Genomic DNA, 19096 nt, shown 5'->3' with positions numbered 1-19096 from the left:
TGCCACCATAATGAAAACTGTTTTCCCAAATAAATGTTCTCCTGGACAACTGAGATCATGAATTCCGTTGCAACTATCTTATCACCAACATCACCAAGCATGCTACTTTAGGGGTATTCCAAAGAGCTGCAAAATCACTCAAGAGACACAGGTAGGTCTAGAAATAAAGATACTGTCAATGACATCACTAGTTATGAAGAACACAGTGCCTATGAATTTTCACTTCTGTTTTAAACACATCCAGTGGTCTCTAAGTTGAGGACTTTAGGTCTTGCTGTGAATCAGCTTTAATGGATGGTAGTGCCAGGTAAAGTTGGGGTTCAGCAAAATAGTTAATAAATGTGTTTTCAGTAGATTGAACTTGGATAGGTACCAGTTGCTTTTAGTCAAGAATCCTCTCCAGGAGGATTATGTCCTTGCTGCCTGGAAAGCAATTGCTCCATCTCCTCCTATTCCATCAACCTGTAAAAGGCTACCCTATGGAAAGCATTCATGTACAAAGAGTTTCATGATCCCTAAAAATGTCTTCCCTGTTTCCCTTCCTTTCTTTTTGGGCATCCCCAAATGCCATTCCTTGTTTAAGTATGATTAAATTCTAGGATAACTCGTGACAAATTGTAAACTTGGAATTAATGTAGGTTGGGAACTTCATAAGGTTCCTTTTACATGTCCCATTGGAGATTAATAAGGATGTGAAGCACCGAAGGGAAAGTCAAAATAGGATGTGATATAGGTCAGGTTAGACCTTGGTCCATAATCTGCCTCCAGCAGCTCTGTTTGGCTGCCCGAAGGGAGTTACTCCATGTTGTGAACATGAGAATCACTGCCAGGAACCAGGGACAGGTATGGAGATCTTTCAAAGTGAGTTAATTTCATCTTTCTGGATTCAGAGAAAGAAGCTGGCCTGAGAGTGTGTGGGAAGAGAAGATGTGTTCTGGGAATCACTGCTAGCTTTTATGATACTGGGTATTAAGGAATACGCTTTTGAAATTTAGAAAGGAAGAGTGACTATGATCTTATTTTAACCTGCTGTTCTGTCAAATAATTTAAGTGATAGTTATATTTTAGAGCAGTTTGATTTTACCACCTGAGGAATAAATCAAGAAAAAGGGAAAATTTTAAATGGGCTAAGTAAGGGGATAGCAGGCTTAACTAAATCATTAGTACTCTAGTGACTGCTTGTATTGATTCTGGAAAGTAAAGATGCAACTAAATTCATGTTAACTTCAAATTATTGCCCAGAAATTTATACCTGTTTTTATATCTTTATTGACAAAATAATGCAAATATGCCACTTAAATTCTAATGGGGACCTGACTCCTTTTTCAAGGAAATTACTGCTTATTTTGTGGGTAAAATTTGTGTGCAATTCACAGAAGACATTCCCTTAGTAATTGTTAGAGCATATGGGTAAAGTAGAGAAGTGGGAAACATGAGTGGCCGCATCTGGACCTATGGGCAATTTAATCAAGGTCGCATGTTATGTGATGACTAAATCTGGAAGTACAATTAGTAAATAGCCTTGATGTCCAATTTTCTCCATACCATTAGACTGGCCATTCATTTATTCATTTTTAAGATAGGCAAAATATTAATATCTCTGATGTCTATTTGAGTAAACTAAGTAATGCTGCAGTAACAAGCAATTCTCAAATCTTACGGTTTAAGAAGACCAAGGTTTGCTTTTTGCTTAGCCACATGTCATTCACAGGTCTGCATGGGTTCAGGTCAATGTCACTTTACTCCATGATATAGACTGATGGAACAAACTCTGTTTAGGATATTGCCTGTCTTAGGGCAGAAGGAAAGGAAAGCTGTGGGAATCCATGAGCTTGCTTTTAAAGATTTTGCTTGGAAGTGTGTTACTTGAGCCCCTATTTCATTGGCCAAAGCAGGTCACTTGGCCAATCCTGGTTTCAAAATGCAGGGATGTACAATCCTCACTTATACAGCGGCCCTGCAAGCACCCAGGCAAGCCCACTATCACTAGGGTGGGGAAAGATAATTCTCTAGGGAAGGCAGCAAATACATTAAACACTAATACAATCCACCAAACTCACTCAAGGAGTATTTGTAATGAGACTAGCTTAAGATGTAAATGTGATAATGCTTGTAAATTTGTAAGAAAAATTGTAGAGCCCTGTATTTATGTCATTATTGTTATTATTAGTAGTAGACTGATAGTAATATATAAGGAACTATATGAGTTAAATATTTGTTGAGTGAGAATGCATAAGACAGTAGCTTTAAGGAGACTTGTCTAGAAGGGGAGATAATATATGTGCAAAAATACAAAAAAGTGCTAAAAGACAATTATAAAACTTTATGATAATTCAACAGAGGAAATAATTTCTTTTAATTGGAGAATTTTGGAATCATTCAGGTTAGCTGGGTACATTGAACCTTTCCCCAGCAATGCTCCATAGCTAAAGACCAGCTGTAGGCTTGTCCAGGTGACCAGTGATTTCATACATTTCTGCACTTTTGAACCTAGGACATTTCACCGGATTGGACAAGGCTAGTAAGGTGAAAGAGAAGAGGCCTGAAGATTGCAGAGAGCTAGTGACAACATCACTGGAATGGTTGAGATCCACAGTGTGTCAGGAGGTGAGTGTTTCTAGAGAGGTACAGTAGATGGGAAATGAGAGGACATGAATTCAGTAAGCTCCTTAACCTCCCGCCTCATTTATCAAATGGGTCTGATGAAAGTGATATATGTGAAAGCACCTGGCATAATATTGGTCAAATTGTGGTGCTTGATGATGGAATGGTGCATAAATAAATAAACACAGGCTCTCAATCAATGTTGGGTGAATGTGAATCTGAGAAGGGGCTTTATTGAGTGGGATAATAAAGAAGGACCAAAGGAACAAATACCATTGTAAGTGAGACCAGGGTCATAGAATTGAGCTAGTGGAAGGGATCAATAGAAGATCGTGGTCATTGCAGACTTTTTCTCTTACATATTAGGACCTCTCTTAACCTAGCTTCTCCTGTTTCACTGATGCTTTTTATTCCCACCATAAATCTTACTGCACATAAATCCAACGTGTGCGTATACTGCACACTTTTGATTAGGAGACTAGTCTCTAGCAAGCTGTGACCCATTTGCTTTCCTCTTTTAAATTTGTCTGCTTACAGAAAGCATGGCATTTCCCCCAAAGCTTTTTACACCAGTTGCACCTGAAATGATGTAATTTAAATAATACATAAACAGATCAAATATAAATGCAAAATTTGGGTTGAATGATGTGTAGAGATGCAATAAAATTTAATTGCTAAAAATATTGCTTTCCAAGTAGACGTAGGCGAGAAACATTGAGGGCTGAAAAATAATGTTGGCCGGGCATGTTGGCTCACGCCTATATTCCTAGCACTTTGGGAGGCCGAGGCGGGCAGATCACAAAGTGAAGAGATCAAGACCATCCTGGCCAACAGGGTGAAACCCATCTCTACTAAAAATAGAAAAATTAGCTGGGCACGGTGGCACATGTCTGTAGCCCCAGCTACTCGGGAGGCTGAGGCAGGAGAATCGCTTGAACCCGGGAGGCAGAGGTTGCAGTGAGCCAAGATCGTGCCACTGCACTCTAGCCTGGGCGACAGAGTGAGACTCCATCTCAAAAAAAAAAAAAAAAAAAAAAAAAAAAAAAAGTGATATTGAAGAGTTCTACACTTGCTTTCTCCCCAACCCCCTGCATGGTAGAGCATCATAGAGAGGATAAAACTGTGGACTCCGGAGCCAGACCTGCCAGGATTGGAATCTGGCTTTACCCAGTTGGCAGCTGGGTGACCCTCAGTGCCTCAGTTCCTCATCTGTAAACTAGAGATAATAAATAATCCCAATCTCATTAGGTCATTATGTGGCTGCAATGACTTCCCTCATAAACTATTCAGGGTTAGGGAGACTTCACAGGTTAAGGGCATAGTGCTCTATAAGAGTCCTCTCATTTCAAACACCAGGCACAGGCTTGGGGTCCTCAGGGCACCCTGGATTCTGATGAGCTGCCTAGAAATTGGGGGTTTCTACCACCCAATCAGCCTCAATTATTTGTTAGAATAACTCACAGAACTTAGGAAGGTGCTATGCCATCATAACTTGGAGATATTTCAGGTTTGGTTCCAGCTCACTGCAATAAAGTGAGTCACACACATTTTTTTGGTTTCCTGTTGCATATAAAAATTATGTTTACACTGTATCATAGTCTATTAAGTGTATAATAGCATTATGTTTAAAAATGTACATACCTTAATTTAAAAAAATATTTTATTATTAAAACATGCTAAAAATTATCTGAGCCTTTAGCGAGTTATAATCTTTTTCGTGGTGGTGGGTTTTGCCTTGATGTTGATGGCTGCTGACTGATCAGGGTGGTGGTTGCTGAAGGCTGAGGTGACTGTGACAATTTCTTAAAATAAGACAACAATGAAGTTTATTGCATCAATGGACTCTTCCTCTCACAAAAGATTTTTCTGTGGCATGTGATGCTATTTGATAGCATTTCACCTAGAGCAGAAATTCTTTCAGAACTGTATATTCTAAATCATTTGTTGTCATTTCAACAATGTTTACAGTATTTTTGCCAGGAGTCGATTCTCAAGAAACTACTTTCTCTGCTCATCCATAAAAAGCAACTCCTCACCCATCCATGTTTTATCACGAGACTAGAGCAATTCAGTCACATCTTTAGGCTCCCCTTCTAATTCTGGTTCTCTTGCTATTTCTACCACATCTGCAGTCATCCAGGTTTTGTTGTTCCAAAGTAGAGTGGATTTAGCATAATTCTTAAAAGTCCCAGGATTTTTGGAATGATAAGTGAACACTGGCTTCAATGTAAAGTCAATAGCTTCCTTAGCCTTTCATAAGAGAGTCAGCTTGTCCTTTGAAGCTTTGTAGGTGGGCATTGACTTCCCCTCTCTAGTCATGAAAGTGCTAGATGGCATCTTCTTCCAATAGAAGGCTATTTTGTCCATGTAAAAATCTATTGTTTAGTGTAGCCACCTTCATCAGTGATCTTAACTAGATCTGGATAATTTGCTGCATTTCTACATCAGCACTTGCAGGTTCACCTTACACTTTTATGTTAAGGAGATGGCTTCTTTCCTTAAATAGCATGAACCAACCTCTGCTAGCTTCCAACTTTTCTTTTGCAGCTTCCTCACCTCTATCAGCCTTCACAGAATTGAGGAAAGTTGGGGCCTTACTGTGGACCAGGATTTGGCTTATGGGAATGTTGTGGCTGGTTTGATCTTCTATTCAGATCACTCAAACTTTCTCCCTATCCACAATAAGGCTTTTTTGCTTTCTTATCATTTGTGAGTTCACTGGAGTAGCACTTTCAATTTCCTTCAAGGACTTTTCCTTTGCATTCACAACTTGGGTATTTAGTGAAAGAGACCTTGCTTTCAGGCTGTTTTGGCTTTCAACCTGCCTGCTCACTAAGCTTAATCATTTCTAGCTTTTGATTTAAAGTGAGAGATGATGATTTTTCTTTCATTTGAACACTTATGGGCCATTGTACAATGGATTATTAATTGGCCTAATTTCAGTATTGTCATGTCTCAGGGAATAGGGAGGCTCAAGAAGAGGAGGAGAGATGAGGGAATGGCTGGTTGGTGGAGCAGTCAGAACACACACAACATTTATCAGTTAAGTTCGCTGTCTTATACTGGCATGGTTTGTGGTGTCCCCAAACAATTACAATAATAATATCAAAGGTTACTGAACACACACCACCATAACTGATATAATAATGATGAAAAAGTTTGAAATATTGCAAAAACTACCAAAATGTGACAGAGAAACATGATGTGAGTACATGCTGTTGGAAAAATGGCAACTATAGATTTATTTAGTGCAGGGTTGCCACAAACCTCCACTTTGTAAAAACAGAATATCTGTGTAGCAAAATAAAGCAACTCACAATAAAACAGTGTACGCCTGTACTTATAGCTACAATTTTATTATAGCAAAAGGATACAAATCAGAACCAACCAAAAGGAGAGATGCATAGGATGAGGTCTGGGAGGAGCTGAAATGTGAGGCTTCTAGTCATCCTCTCTCAGTGGAGACCTAGACATCACTACTTCTGTCCAGTACATCATTTTGTGACAACACTCAAAAGTATCACCAACCAGGGAAGCTCACTGAAGCTTCTTTGTTGTCAGAGTTTTAATTGGGCTTTCATTACATAGGGATGATTGATTGGATCATTGGCTCCAGCTTCCTTCTCCTGTGATATCAGATGGCTCAAAGCCCCAGCTCTCTAACCACATATAGTTGGTCTTTGTGACATGCAGCAAAATCTTTCTTGGATAAATACACTTCTTTTCTATCTTATCTCCCTGTTTCCATCTTGCCAATTTTTTTTTTTTTTTTTTTGAGACAGGATCTTGCTATGTCACCCAGGCTGGAGTGCAGTGGCACAATCACAGCTCACTACACCCTTTCCCTCCCGTGCTCAAGCAGTTCTCCCACCTCAGCCTCCTGGGTAGCTGCGACTACAGGCATGTGCCACTATGCCCGGCCAATCTTTTTTTTTTTTTTTTCTAGAGACAGATCTCCCTATATTATGCAGGCTGGTCTCAAACTCCTAGGCTCTAGTGATCCTCCCACCTTGGCCTCCCAAAGTGTTGGGATTACAGACATGAGCCACTGCGCCTAACCAAAACTTTATTTATTTATTTATTTATTTATTTATTTATTTATTTATTTGAGATAGAGTCTTGTTCTGTCACCCAGGCTGGAGTGCAGTAGTGCAATCCTGGCTCACTGCAACCTCTGCCTCCTGGGTTCAAGTGATTCTCCTGCCTCAGCCTCTCAAGTAGCTGGGAATATAGGTGCCTGCCACTACCTCCATCTAATTTTTGTATTTTTAGTAGAGACAGGGTTTAACCATGTTGGCCAGGCTGGTCTCGAACTCCTGACCTCAGGTGATTCACCTGCCTCAGCCTCCCACAGTGCTGGGATTTCAGGTGTGAGCCACCATGCCCGGCCCCAAATTTTTATTCTTTAAAAAATCATGAACTTCATGCAGATCAGATTTTTATGGTTGTCCTATGAGAAAACTAATACTCAAATTCATTTGCTGTTACTACACATACTAATATTATTATAGTTATTCAGGTCACTTATACCTGTAGTAATAGTAATCATGGCATCATTATACTAATGGTGAATATTGAAAGAGATGGTGAAAATGCTGTGAGCTGGTAAAATTTGATGGCTATTAATATTTTTATCTTGGTTTCTTTTTTTTTAAAAAATGGGTTGCATAATATTTGTTATTCAATGATGATTTAATATAAATTAATAGCTAGCATTTACTGACTATAAGATACATGCTGACTTCTATTCCCAAAAAGACTAAGAGAGAAATCCTAATACCTATATCTACATCTACTCCTGCATCTATCATCTATTTAGGTATAGAATAAGTATAAAATACTGGGGCATTAAAAACACATGCCAAAATGTCTTGTGAATATCGAAGGCTAAGAAATGACATGCAGCACTTTCCAAATGTATTTGCCTATAGGGTCCTTTTTTATGAGAATTCCCATTAATGCCTGAAAGAACACCAAACAGGGCAACCCCCATCCCCTACCAAACAAAAACCCAAAAAATCCCTTCCCACAATAAAAAATATGTGTCAAAGCAGCCCCTAACCAAAGGCAAACACAATATTCTTGATGTTCTTATGCAAAAATGGTTTGGCTTATATTTTTCAAGTAGCTGTTAACACTTTGGCTATTTTATGTTCTAGTTAATTGTTTTTGAAATACTCTTATAGAACAGAAGTAGTATGAAATAATTGTAAAAATAAAAAATTTAGCAGCATTTACCAAGAATCTAATGCTGAATGAGGAAGCAAGAACACAAGGATGTTGCACAGACTGTACCAATAGATGTTCATAGTGTGACTGTGCCATTAAGAAGATGTTAAATTATGTATCTATTCTTTAAGAATAAATTTTTGGAATGATGGCGGAAAACAATAATTTAAAAACCCCTTGGTGGCCGGGCGTGGTGGCTCACACCTGTAATCCCAGCACTTTGGGAGGCCAAAGTGGGCAAATCACGAGGTCAGGAAATCGAGACCATCCGGGCTAACACTGTGAAACCCTGTCTCTACTAATAAAATACAAAAAATTAACCGGGCGTGGTGGCGGGTGCCTGTAGTCCTAGCTACTCTGGAGGCTGAGGCAGGAGAATGACGTGAACCCGGGAGGCGGAGCTTGCAGTGAACTGAGGTTGAGCCACTGCACTCCAGGATGGGTGACAGAGCGAGACTCCGTCTCAACAAACAAACAAACAAACAAACAAAAATACAAACAAAAACCCCTGGTATAAAATTTTTGTTTTGTTCGAAAATTTATCTGCAAAATTAATTTATACAAAGCATCTTGTTTCCTAGCAGGTTAATGGATGGGAGGAGGGCTGTGATTGGGAAGAAAGAGGCCTATGATCAGGACCACTTAGCAACTTTGTGGATCAAGTTTTTCAATTTCTCTGAACCTAACATTTCTCAGATGTAAACTAGAGATGGCAATGTCTGCTTCACAGGATTATTGTGAAAGTAAAATGAGACAAAATACATGAACTCTTCTAGCACTTGCCTAGAAGACAAGAATGTTATAAAGCTTCTTTAAAAATAATTTGCTATTGTTATTCAAAATCTAGAAAGCCCTGAATAATTCAATTTTCCTTAGACTTTATCTGCTGATAATCTAGGACGTTTGGAGTTTTTTTTTTTTTTTTTTTTTTTTTTTTTTTTTAGTGAACTTAGAGTTAACAGGGCCAACCACTGAAGGATGGCAGGACAATGAAGTGTGAGAAAGGTAACTGAATTTTGCAATTACCGATGACTTTTTTTTTTTTTTTGAGATGGAGTCTTGCTCTGTCACCCAGGCTGGAGTGCAGTGGCCGGATCTCAGCTCACTGCAAGCTCCGCCTCCCGGGTTTACGCCATTCTCCTGCCTCAGCCTCCCGAGTAGCTGGGACTACAGGCGCCCGCCACCTAGCCCGGCTAGTTTTTTGTGTTTTTTAGTAGAGACGGGGTTTCACCGTGTTAGCCAGGATGGTCTCGATCTCCTGACCTCGTGATCCGCCTGTCCCGGCCTCCCAAAGTGCTGGGATTACAGGCTTGAGCCACCGCGCCCGGCCCCGATGACTTTCAAGAGAGCATTTTTTTAGAGTGCTGAGGATGAGGTCTGAAGGCAGGAAAGCTTGTATCACAAGGAATTCCTTTAGGACGCTGGGTGGAAAAGGAGAGAAATGGAGCTATGGCAGAAGGCTGAAGACTTAGAAAAGGGAATTTTTTTTCTCCCCAGAAGATGACATCCTTAAGTTTCTTGAAGGTCTGCACGAATTAAGAGGAAGATAGCGGAAATGTTACAGGTTTAATCAGATCTGTTTCCAGTTCCAGTTCAGTCCCCAAATTACAGTGTGATCCTGAACTTCTTCAAGTCCCTATAGAACTTATACCTCCCCCATCCTCCTTATGACTTTAGAGTGAAGAATATTTGAAATTAAGCCTGTAAAAACAACACTTTGAAAATTACAGAGGATGTTATTATACTAAAGAAACATAAAACAATCCTTTCAGAAGATGGTCTCTCCTTATTACCCTTATGGCTGCTGCTATGGAAATTTTCTTTGTCTATTTATGAAGTATAGGTCTGGCTCTTGGCGAAGTGTTTATTGGACTGAATTGAACAGTGACAGCACTAACATGGCAAATGCACTTGGAGATTACAAGGCAAATCACTCCTCCCCATTTATGAGCTAAGAGCTCTTCCCCAGGTCTCTTTGGATATTCTACCTCACATCTTTTTTTTTTTTTCAAACTTACCAACTGCTGTGCAGTCTGTCAGTTCTGTGTTCTTCATCTCACACAGTTTAATAATATCTCTCAGCAGTTTTCTGACTGAAAAATTGCCTGCTCTTTGTTTTCATCAAGGTAAAACGGTACCAACTTAAGGCCATTTACACAGGGAGGAAAAACGCCTGGAAACCCAATGTCAAACATGACTTTTCCAAGCATGTTACGTTTTGAACACTATGGTATCAACAGTCAAAAGTCAAATTTTGTTTTTAAATTCTAAGCTGAGGGACTTACAAAAAAAATCTTCTGGAGTCTGAGTTGTATTTTAATTAATTAATTAATTAATGTGATGAAGTCTTGCTCTGTTAGCCAGGCTGGATCTCAGGCCGCTGCAACATCCGCCTCCTGGGTTCCGCGATTCTTCCACCTCAGCTTCCTGAGCAGCTGAGACTATAGGCGTGCGCCACCATGCCCGGCTAATTTTTGTATTTTCAGTAGAGATGGGGATTCACCATGTTGGCCAGGCTGGTCTGGAATTCCTAACCTCAAGTGATCTGCCTGTCTTGGCCTCCTAAAGTGCTGGGATTACAGGTGTGAGCCACAGTGCCCAGTCTGGAGCCTGAGTTGTAAATATAACCCCTGAAATTATGATTTAGTTTATTTTTTAGCTTTTGAATTTATTTTTGGCACAGTTTGTATTACACAGGGCCAAAGGGAAAAAACAAAAGGCAATTTTCAAGAATTGTAAACACTGAGCAAGAATTGTAAGCACCTTAGAAGGAAACATTCTATACAGATTATAATAGTTTGTTCCCTGATTTAGAGATTTATTCCTCAAACAAGCATAATGCTAGACCTGAGAAGATAAACATGAACAAGGCAGGACATATGTTATTCCCAACAAATTCTGACACATAAGAAAGTAATTGTGATTCAAGATGATGGATGCTGAAATAAATCCAAACATATATGAAAAACTGATTTTTGGCAAAGGTGCAAAGGCAATTCAGTAAAGAAAGGATAGTCTTTTTCAATAAATGGTGCTGGAACAATTTAATATCTATTTGGAAAAATAAAAATATTTTAAAAAACTCAGATCCATATCTTATGCTATAGTAAAAATATTGACTCAAATGCATCACAAACTAAACATAAAACCTAAACCTATAAAATTTATAGAAGATATAAAGAGAACGCCTCTGTGATTTTGGCTTAGGCAAAGCTTTCTTATATACATAAAAGGCACAATCCCTAAAAGAACAAACTGATAAATTTGATTCCAGATTCAGAGTATCATTATATGGTATGTATAGGCTTAATATTTTAAGAAACTGCCATACTGTTTTTCAAAGTGGTTGTACCATTTTACATTCCCATAGCAGTATATGAGAGTTTAGTTCCTTCATGTTCTTGCCAACAATTTTTATGCTTAGTCTTTAAAAATTTTAGCCATTCTAATTGATGTGTAGTGGTATATCACTGTGGTTCGATTTTGCATTTCCCTAATAACTAATGATATTCACCATTTTTTTATGAACAAATTTTCATCTATATACATTATTTAACATCTCATGTACCCTATGAATATATACACCTCCTATGTACCCACAAAAATTAAAAATAAAATAAAAATAAAATCTAGTGGTGGCATAAGGGAGTGTCAGGGGAATCTTGTAAGGGGGAGAGGCAGCCAGTGGTCAGTTGAGAGGATTAAGTGGCAGCACCTCACATACTGCTTTCCAGATTGGAGGCTTGAACAAGTTGGTAGAAACTGCTACCAATATAAAGTGCAGGGCTCAGAGCGTCAGTATGATAGGATGATTTTTTGTTTTTTTATTAGGCTTTAGTATTTATTTTTTTTATAGCTTGATTGGGATAAAATTGACATACAACAAATTACACATACCTAGGTACATCTGACACATGTATGCACCTGTGAAATCATCACTACAATCAAGATAATGAACACATCTACTACCCTAAACATTTTCTTGTGTAGCCTTTCCCTTTTTTCTTTTCCTATTCTTTCTTTATCCTTCCTTCCTTTCCTTCCCTCCCTCCCTCCCTCCTCATTCAGGTAAATAGCAAGGAGTGCAGTTGCTGAATTTGATGTATGGGTATGTTTAGTTTCGTAAGAAACATCTAAACTGTCTTCCAAAGTGGCTATAATATTTTGCATTCTCACAAGAAATAAATGAGAGTTCCTGTTGCTCCACGTTTTGCCAGCATTTGCTGTTGTCAGTATTTTGGATTTTCACCATTATAATAGATGGGTAGTGGTATCTCATTGTTGTTTTAATTTACAATTCCCTGATCACTTATGTTTTAGTCATGGTTCTCTAGAGGGACAGAACTAATAGGATAGAGGTATATATGAAAGGGAGTTTATTAAGAAGTACTGATTCACACAATCACAAGGTGAAGTCCCACAATTGGCCGTCTGCAAGCTGAGGAGCAAGGAAGCCAGCCCCAGTTCCAAAACCTCAAAAGTAGGGAGGCTGACAGTACAGCCTTCAGTCTGTGGCCAAAGGCCCAAGAACACCTGGAAGACAACCGGTGTAAGTCCAAGAGTCCAAAAGCTGAAGAACTTGGAGTCTGATGTTTGAGGGCAGGAAGCATCCAGCACAGGAGAAAGATGAAGGCCAGAAGACTCAGCAAGTCTGCTCTTTCCAGCTTCTTCTGCTTGCTTTTTGTTAGCTGTGCTGACAGCTGATTAGATGGTGCCCATCCAAATTAAGGTTTGGTCTGCCTCTCCCAATCCACTGACTCAAATGTTAATCTCCTTTGTCAACACCCTCACTGACACACCCAGGAACAATACTTTGCATCCTTCAATCTAATGAAGATGACACTCAATATTAATCATCCCAAGCCCACCCCTTTTGAACTTGAACCCACAGACATCCCCTAAAATCATACATAATCTTCAAGTAAAGACAATAAGGTCATAATTATGCTGAACATAATACAACCAGAAATGCAACCAGAAATGCAATAAACTTAAATGCTCTTACATAAAGGTAACAACACTTAAATGCTGAAGTGAAGTCAATAAATCTTATGTCACATGATAAAGGAAAAAGAAAGGAAATACAGTGAAGACATTTTCTTAATACAAGTGTATACATGCACAAACATGTTCTTAACAAAATAAGGAGGAAAACTCATGACAATTACAGTCCTCATTTCTGCAACTTGTCATGTTGTGGTAGCTGGTACTGATGACTACCTTCTTTGACTATCCATTCTATATTCCCCTTGCCTTCAGCAAGCACCTCAGCAGTTTGTGGTTTTTTACCTGGTGGAGTAACCCAAATGTTCATTCCTGAAGGGCCTGGACCATTTGTAGTTATGCCTGGATTGGGTTGTTGTAGTTTCTCATTGACCTTAATCACAGGACATAATAATACTAACAGATGCCCTATGGGATCTCTTGTATTCCACGCATACTCTTCCTTACCTCCATTGTAGAGTAATAGACTGATTTCATCTTGATAGTCTGGGTCAATCACCCCAGCCAACACTGTAACTCCTTTCTTAGCCTGTTGACTTAGTGGTAGGAGGAGCCCAAAGTGGCCAGATGGCAATCTTAACTTCCAGTTTAAAGGAATCATTGTTGTGTTTCCTGGGCCAGTAGAATGTAATGTCACAGGAACAGGAAGCAAAGGTTTTGCTAGTGGGTCATTAGGGGTGATGGTGAATGGTGCCACTTCCACTTCCACCCCTCTATTCTTCAATCCATGAATTCTGGCCATAGGAGAAACAGTACCATATATTGGATGCTGATTCAGGACATACATAGCCTTCTGGAGAATTTTGTCCCATCCCTGCAAAGTATTGTCACGTAGTTTGTGTTGTAATTGTGACTTCAAAAGGCCATTCCAGCATTCTGTCAGTCCAACTGCTTCAGGATAATGGGGAACATGGTAAGAGCAGTGAATTCCATGACCATAACCTCACTGCCACAGTTCTTTAGCTGTAAAGCGAGTGCCTTGGTCAGAGGCAGTGCTGTGTGGAATACCATGGTGGTGGATAAGTCATTCCATGAATTCATGGATGGTAGTCTTGGCAAACCCATAGCTGGAGTAAGTGTGTATTCCAGTGAGGACAAACTGTTGTGCTTTCGATGGAAAAGGTCCAGTATAATCAACCTGCCACCAAGTAGCTGGCTGACCACCCCGAGGTATGGTGCCATATTGAGGGCTCAGTGTTGGTAACTGCTGCTGGCAAATTGGGCACTCAGTGTTGGCTATAGGAAGGTGAGCCTTGGTTAGTGGAAGTCCATGTTGCTGAGCCCATGCATAACCTCCATCCCATTTTGTTCATGGGCCCATTGGGTGATGACAAGGGTCGCTGGCAAAAGAGGCTGAGTAGCGTCCACAGAATGAGTTATCCTATCCACTTGATTATTAAAATCCTCTTCTGCTGAGGTCACCTGTTGGTGAGCACTCACATAGGATACAAATATCTTCACAGTTTTTGGCCACTCGGAGAGGTCTATTCACATACCTCTTCCCCAAATGATATTTGGCTGTGTCCCCACCCAAATCTCATTTTGAATTGTAGTTCCCATAATCTCGACATGTCATGGAGGGACACAGTGGGAGGTAATTGAATCATGGGGGCAGTTACCTTCTTGCTTTTCTCATGATAGTGAGTGAGAGCTCACTAGATCAGATGGTTTTATATGGGCCTTTTCCTTCCCTCCACTCTGCAATTCTTGCTGCCACCATATGTAGAAGAGCATGTTTGCTTCTGCTTCTGCCGTGACTGTAAGTTTCCTGAGGCCTCCCCGGCCATGCTGAACTACGAATCAATTAAACCTCTTTCCTTTATAAATTACCCAGTCTCAGGTATGTCATTCTGGCAGCATGAGAATGGACTAATACAGTAAATTAGTACCATAGAGGGGGGTGCTGCTATAAACATATACAAAAAATATGGAAGCCACTTTGGGAAATGGAGTAAAGGTCATTCTTGCTACTCAAAGAGACTGGTGTTGTCTTTAAGGGTTCTTTGCATATTTTGGATAACAGTCCTTTATCAGATATGTGCTTCATGAATATATTCTCCCAGTTTGTAATTTGTCTTCTCATTCTCTTGACAGATGACTTTCAGATAGCATACCTTTTAAATATTAATAGAGTTGAATTTACTAATTCTTTCTTTCATGGATCATGACTTTGGTTTTATAACTAAAAAAGTCATTGCCAAATCTAGGGTCATCTAGATTACACTTTACATTATCTTCTAGAATTTTTGTGTTTTTGAGACGGGGTCTCTCTCTGTCACCCAGGCTGGAGTGCCGTGACATGATCTTGGCTTGCTGCAGCCTCTGCCTCTCAGGTTCAAGTGATTCTCATGCCTCAACCTCCCGAGTAGCTGGGATTACAGGCATACACCACCACACCCGGCTAATTTTTGTATTTTTAGTAGAGATAGGGTTTCACCATGTTGCCCAGGCTGGTCTCAAACTCCTGACCTCAAGTGATCAGCCTGCCTCAGCCTCTCAAAGTGCAGGAATTACAGGTGTGAGCCACCATGCCCGGCTTTTTTTTTTTTTTTTTTTTTTTTTTTTTTTTTTTTAAGGGACAGGGTCTTGCTCTGTTGCTGAGGTTGGAGTGCAGCGGTGTGATCATAGCTCGTGGCAACCTTGACCTCCTGGGCTTAAGCAATCCTGCTTCCTCAGCCTCTCAAGTAGCTAGGACTACAGTATGCACAACCACACCTAGGTAAATTCCTTTTCCTTTCTTTTGTAGAGATTGGGTCCCACTATGTTGTGCAGACTGGTATCCAACTTCTGGCCTCAAGCCATCCTCTGGCTTTGGCCTTCCAAAGTGCTGAGATTACCGGTGTGAGCCACTGCACCTATAATTCATCTTAAGTCAAGTTTTGCAAAGGGTGTCGGGTCTGTGTCCAAATTCATTTTGGACATATGTGTATTCAGTTGTTCCAAAACTATTTGTTGAAGATTATCTTTGCTTATTGTATTGTCTTTGTTCCTCTGTCAAAGAGCAGTTAATTCTATTTATGTGAGTCTACTGCTGACTCTCTATTACATTCCATTGATTGATTTTATATTATTTCACCAATATGATACTCTCTGATTATTGCAGCATTATAGTAAGTCTTAAAGTAAGCTAGTGCTAGTCCTCTGACTATTCTTTTCCTTCGATATTGTGTTAGCTACTCTGGGGTCTTTTGTCTTTCCATAGAAACTTTAGAATCAGTTTGTTGATATCGACAGAGTTAGCTACTCTAGGGTCTTTTGTCTTTCCATAGAAACTTTAGATTCAGTTCGTTGATGTCCATAGAATTAACTTGCTGGGATTTTTATGGATTTCATTGAGTCTATAAAGTTGGGAAGAATTGGCATCTTGACAATATTGAGTCTCCTATCCGAGAAGATAGAATATTACTCCATTTATTTGGTTCTTCCTTGATTTCAGGCCTCTAAAATATATATTAGAGACCAGGTGCAGTGGTTCAGGCCTGTAATCCCAGCACTTTGGGAGGCCAAGGCAGGCAGATTGCTTGAGCCCAGGAGTTTGAGACCAGCCTGGCCAACATAGTAAAACCCCGTCTCTACTAAAAATACAAAAATTAGCCAGGCGTGGTGGTGCACACCTGTAGTCCCAGCTACTCTGGAGGCTGAGGCAAGAGAATTGCTTGAACTTGGGAGGCAGAGGTTGCAGTTAGCCAAGATCATGCCACTGCACTCCAGCCTGGGCAACAGAGTGAGATTCTGTCTCAAAAAAAAAAAAAAAAAAAAAAGGATATGTATTTATTTGTTTATATGTAAAAAATGTGTGATGATTAAATTAAACTAATTAACATATCCATCACCTTGAATACCTATCATTTTTTGGTGAGACATTTGAAATTTACTCTTATTTTGAAATATATAATATAGTATTATTGACTGTGGTCACTCTGCTGTGCAATAGATCTCAAAAACTATTCCTCCTGTCTTTCTGAAGCTATTTCTCCTGACTTTCTTTTTTTTTTTTTTTTTATATCATTTGACTAACTACTCCCCATTCCCTCTTTCCCCACACTGCAGTCTCTGTTAACAATTCTCTGTTAATCAGTCTCCGTTAATCAATTCTCTGTTAAACAGTCTCTGTTAATCATTCTAACAGGTATGAGGTAATATCTCCTTGTGGTTTTAATTTGCATTTTCCTAATGATTAGTTATTCCGAGCATTTTTTTCATATACCTATTGGCCATTGGTATGTCTTCTTTTAAGAAATGTCTTTTCAGGTCTATTGCTCATTTTTAAATTGTGTTATTTGTTTTCTTGCTATTGAATTGTTTGAGTTCCTTATATATTTTGGATAGTAACCCCTTATCAGGTGTATGGTTTGCAAATATTTTCTTTCATTCTATGAGTTGTCTTTTCACTTTGCTAATTGTTTTGATTGCTCTGCATAATCTTTTTAGTTTGATTTCATCTCATTTGTCTGTTTTGCTTTTATTGACTGTGCTTTTGGGATCATATCCAAAAAATCATTACCCAAACCAGTACAGTGGACCTTTCCCCCTGTGTTTTCTTCTAAGACTTTTACAGCTTCAAATCTTATATTTAAGTATTTAATCCACTTTGACTTGAATTTTGTATACTGTGTAAGGTAAGAGTCTAATTTCATTTTTCTGTATGTGGACATTCAGTTTTCCCAACACCATTTATTGAAGAGACTGTTCTTTCTCCATTGCGTGTTCTTGGCATCTTTGTAAAAAAATCAGTTGACCATAAATGCAGCATGGGAGAAAGAGGAAGGCCAGAAGACTCAGCAAGTCTGCTCTTTCCAACTTCTTCTACCTGCTTTTCTCTAGCTTTACTGGCAGCTGACTAGCTGGGTTTATTTCTGGGTTTTCTATGCTTTTTCATTGGTCTGTGTGTCTGTTTTTGTGCCAGCACCATGCTTCTTTGGTTACAATCATTTCATAATATGTTTTGAAGTCAGGGAGTGCAATGCCACCATCTTTGTTCATTTTGCTTAAGGTTGTTTTGGCTCTTGTATTAGTACGTTCTCATTCTGCTATAAAGAACTACCTGAGACTGGATAATTTATAAAGAAAAGAGGTTTATTTAACTCACAGTTCTGCAGGCTTAATAGGAAGCATGACTAGGAGGCCTCGGGAAACTTATAATCATGACAGAAGGTGAGGGGGAAGCATGTACATCTTCACAATGGTGGAGGAAGAGAAAGAGAGAATGGAAAGTGAGTGCCACACTTCCACACACCCTCTGAAACAACAGCCCAATCTTGGCCCCTTTTAGCCACTGCGGGGCTGGAGCTGCTGGGATACCAGGCACCAAGTCCTGAGGCTGCACAGAATAGCAGCGGGACACTAGGCCCAGCCCATGAAACCATTTTTTACTCCTAGGCCTCAGGACCTGTGATGGGAGAGGCTGCTGTGAAGATCTTTGACATGCCCTGGAGACATTTTCCCCATTGGCTTTTCATTACTTATGCAAATTTCTGCAGCTGGCTTGTATTAGCCAAGTCTTCCAGTACAATGTCAACAAGGAGTAGTGAGAGGGGACATCCTTGCTTTTTTCTGATCTTAGTGGGAAAGCTTTTAATTCTAACCATTAAGTGTGATGTTAGCTGTAGATTTTTTGCAGATTTGTTTTATTAAGTTGAGAAAGTTTCTTCTAAGTTTGCAGAGAGTTTTTAATCATAAATGGGTGTTGGACTTTGTCAAATGCTTTTTCTGCATGTATTGATATGATCATTGATTTTTCTCTTTCAGCCTGCTGATGTGATAGATTTATTATTACCTGAGATAGGGTCTTGCTCAGTCATCCAGCCCCAAGGGGAGTGTCATGATCATGGCTCACTGCAGCATTGACATCCTGGGGTCAAGTGATCCTCCTACCTTAGCCTCCTGAGTAGCTGGGACCACAGGCCTATGCCACCATGCCCAGATAATTTTTGTTTTCTTGGAGGTCTCACTGTGTTGCTCAGGCTGGTCTTAAACTCCTGGGCTCAAGAAATTCTCTGGCCTTGGCCTCCCAAAGTGCTGGGATAATAGGCGTGAGCCACTGAAACTGACCAGATAGGTTATGTTAATTGATTTTTGAATGTTGAACCAGTCTTGCATGCTTGGAATAAATTTGACTGGATCATGGTGTATGATGGTATTTTTTTCTATTATAAATTTCATTCTAATTGTTTGTTGCTAGTATATAGAAATACATTAGATTCTTGTCTGCTGATCTTGTGTATTGATCCTGTAAACCTGCTAAACTAATCTGTTAGTT

The 19096-nt window shown here is 39.5% G+C and overlaps 1 long non-coding RNA gene across 1 annotated transcript in view; it reads left to right on the top strand.

Annotated features, from left to right (window-relative positions):
- Positions 1 to 19096, top strand: part of LOC126949889 (uncharacterized) — a 58267-nt gene that overhangs the window by 14766 nt on the left and 24405 nt on the right. The window contains exon 2 of the long non-coding RNA XR_007723989.1: positions 2495 to 2607. This is a non-coding gene — a long non-coding RNA (uncharacterized LOC126949889). The remainder of the gene's footprint in view (positions 1 to 2494; positions 2608 to 19096) is intronic.

Source organism: Macaca thibetana, chromosome 1 (assembly GCF_024542745.1).
Source record: "Macaca thibetana thibetana isolate TM-01 chromosome 1, ASM2454274v1, whole genome shotgun sequence".
Taxonomy (NCBI): Eukaryota; Metazoa; Chordata; class Mammalia; order Primates; family Cercopithecidae; genus Macaca; species Macaca thibetana.
This window is presented reverse-complemented; position numbering and strand designations above follow the sequence as displayed.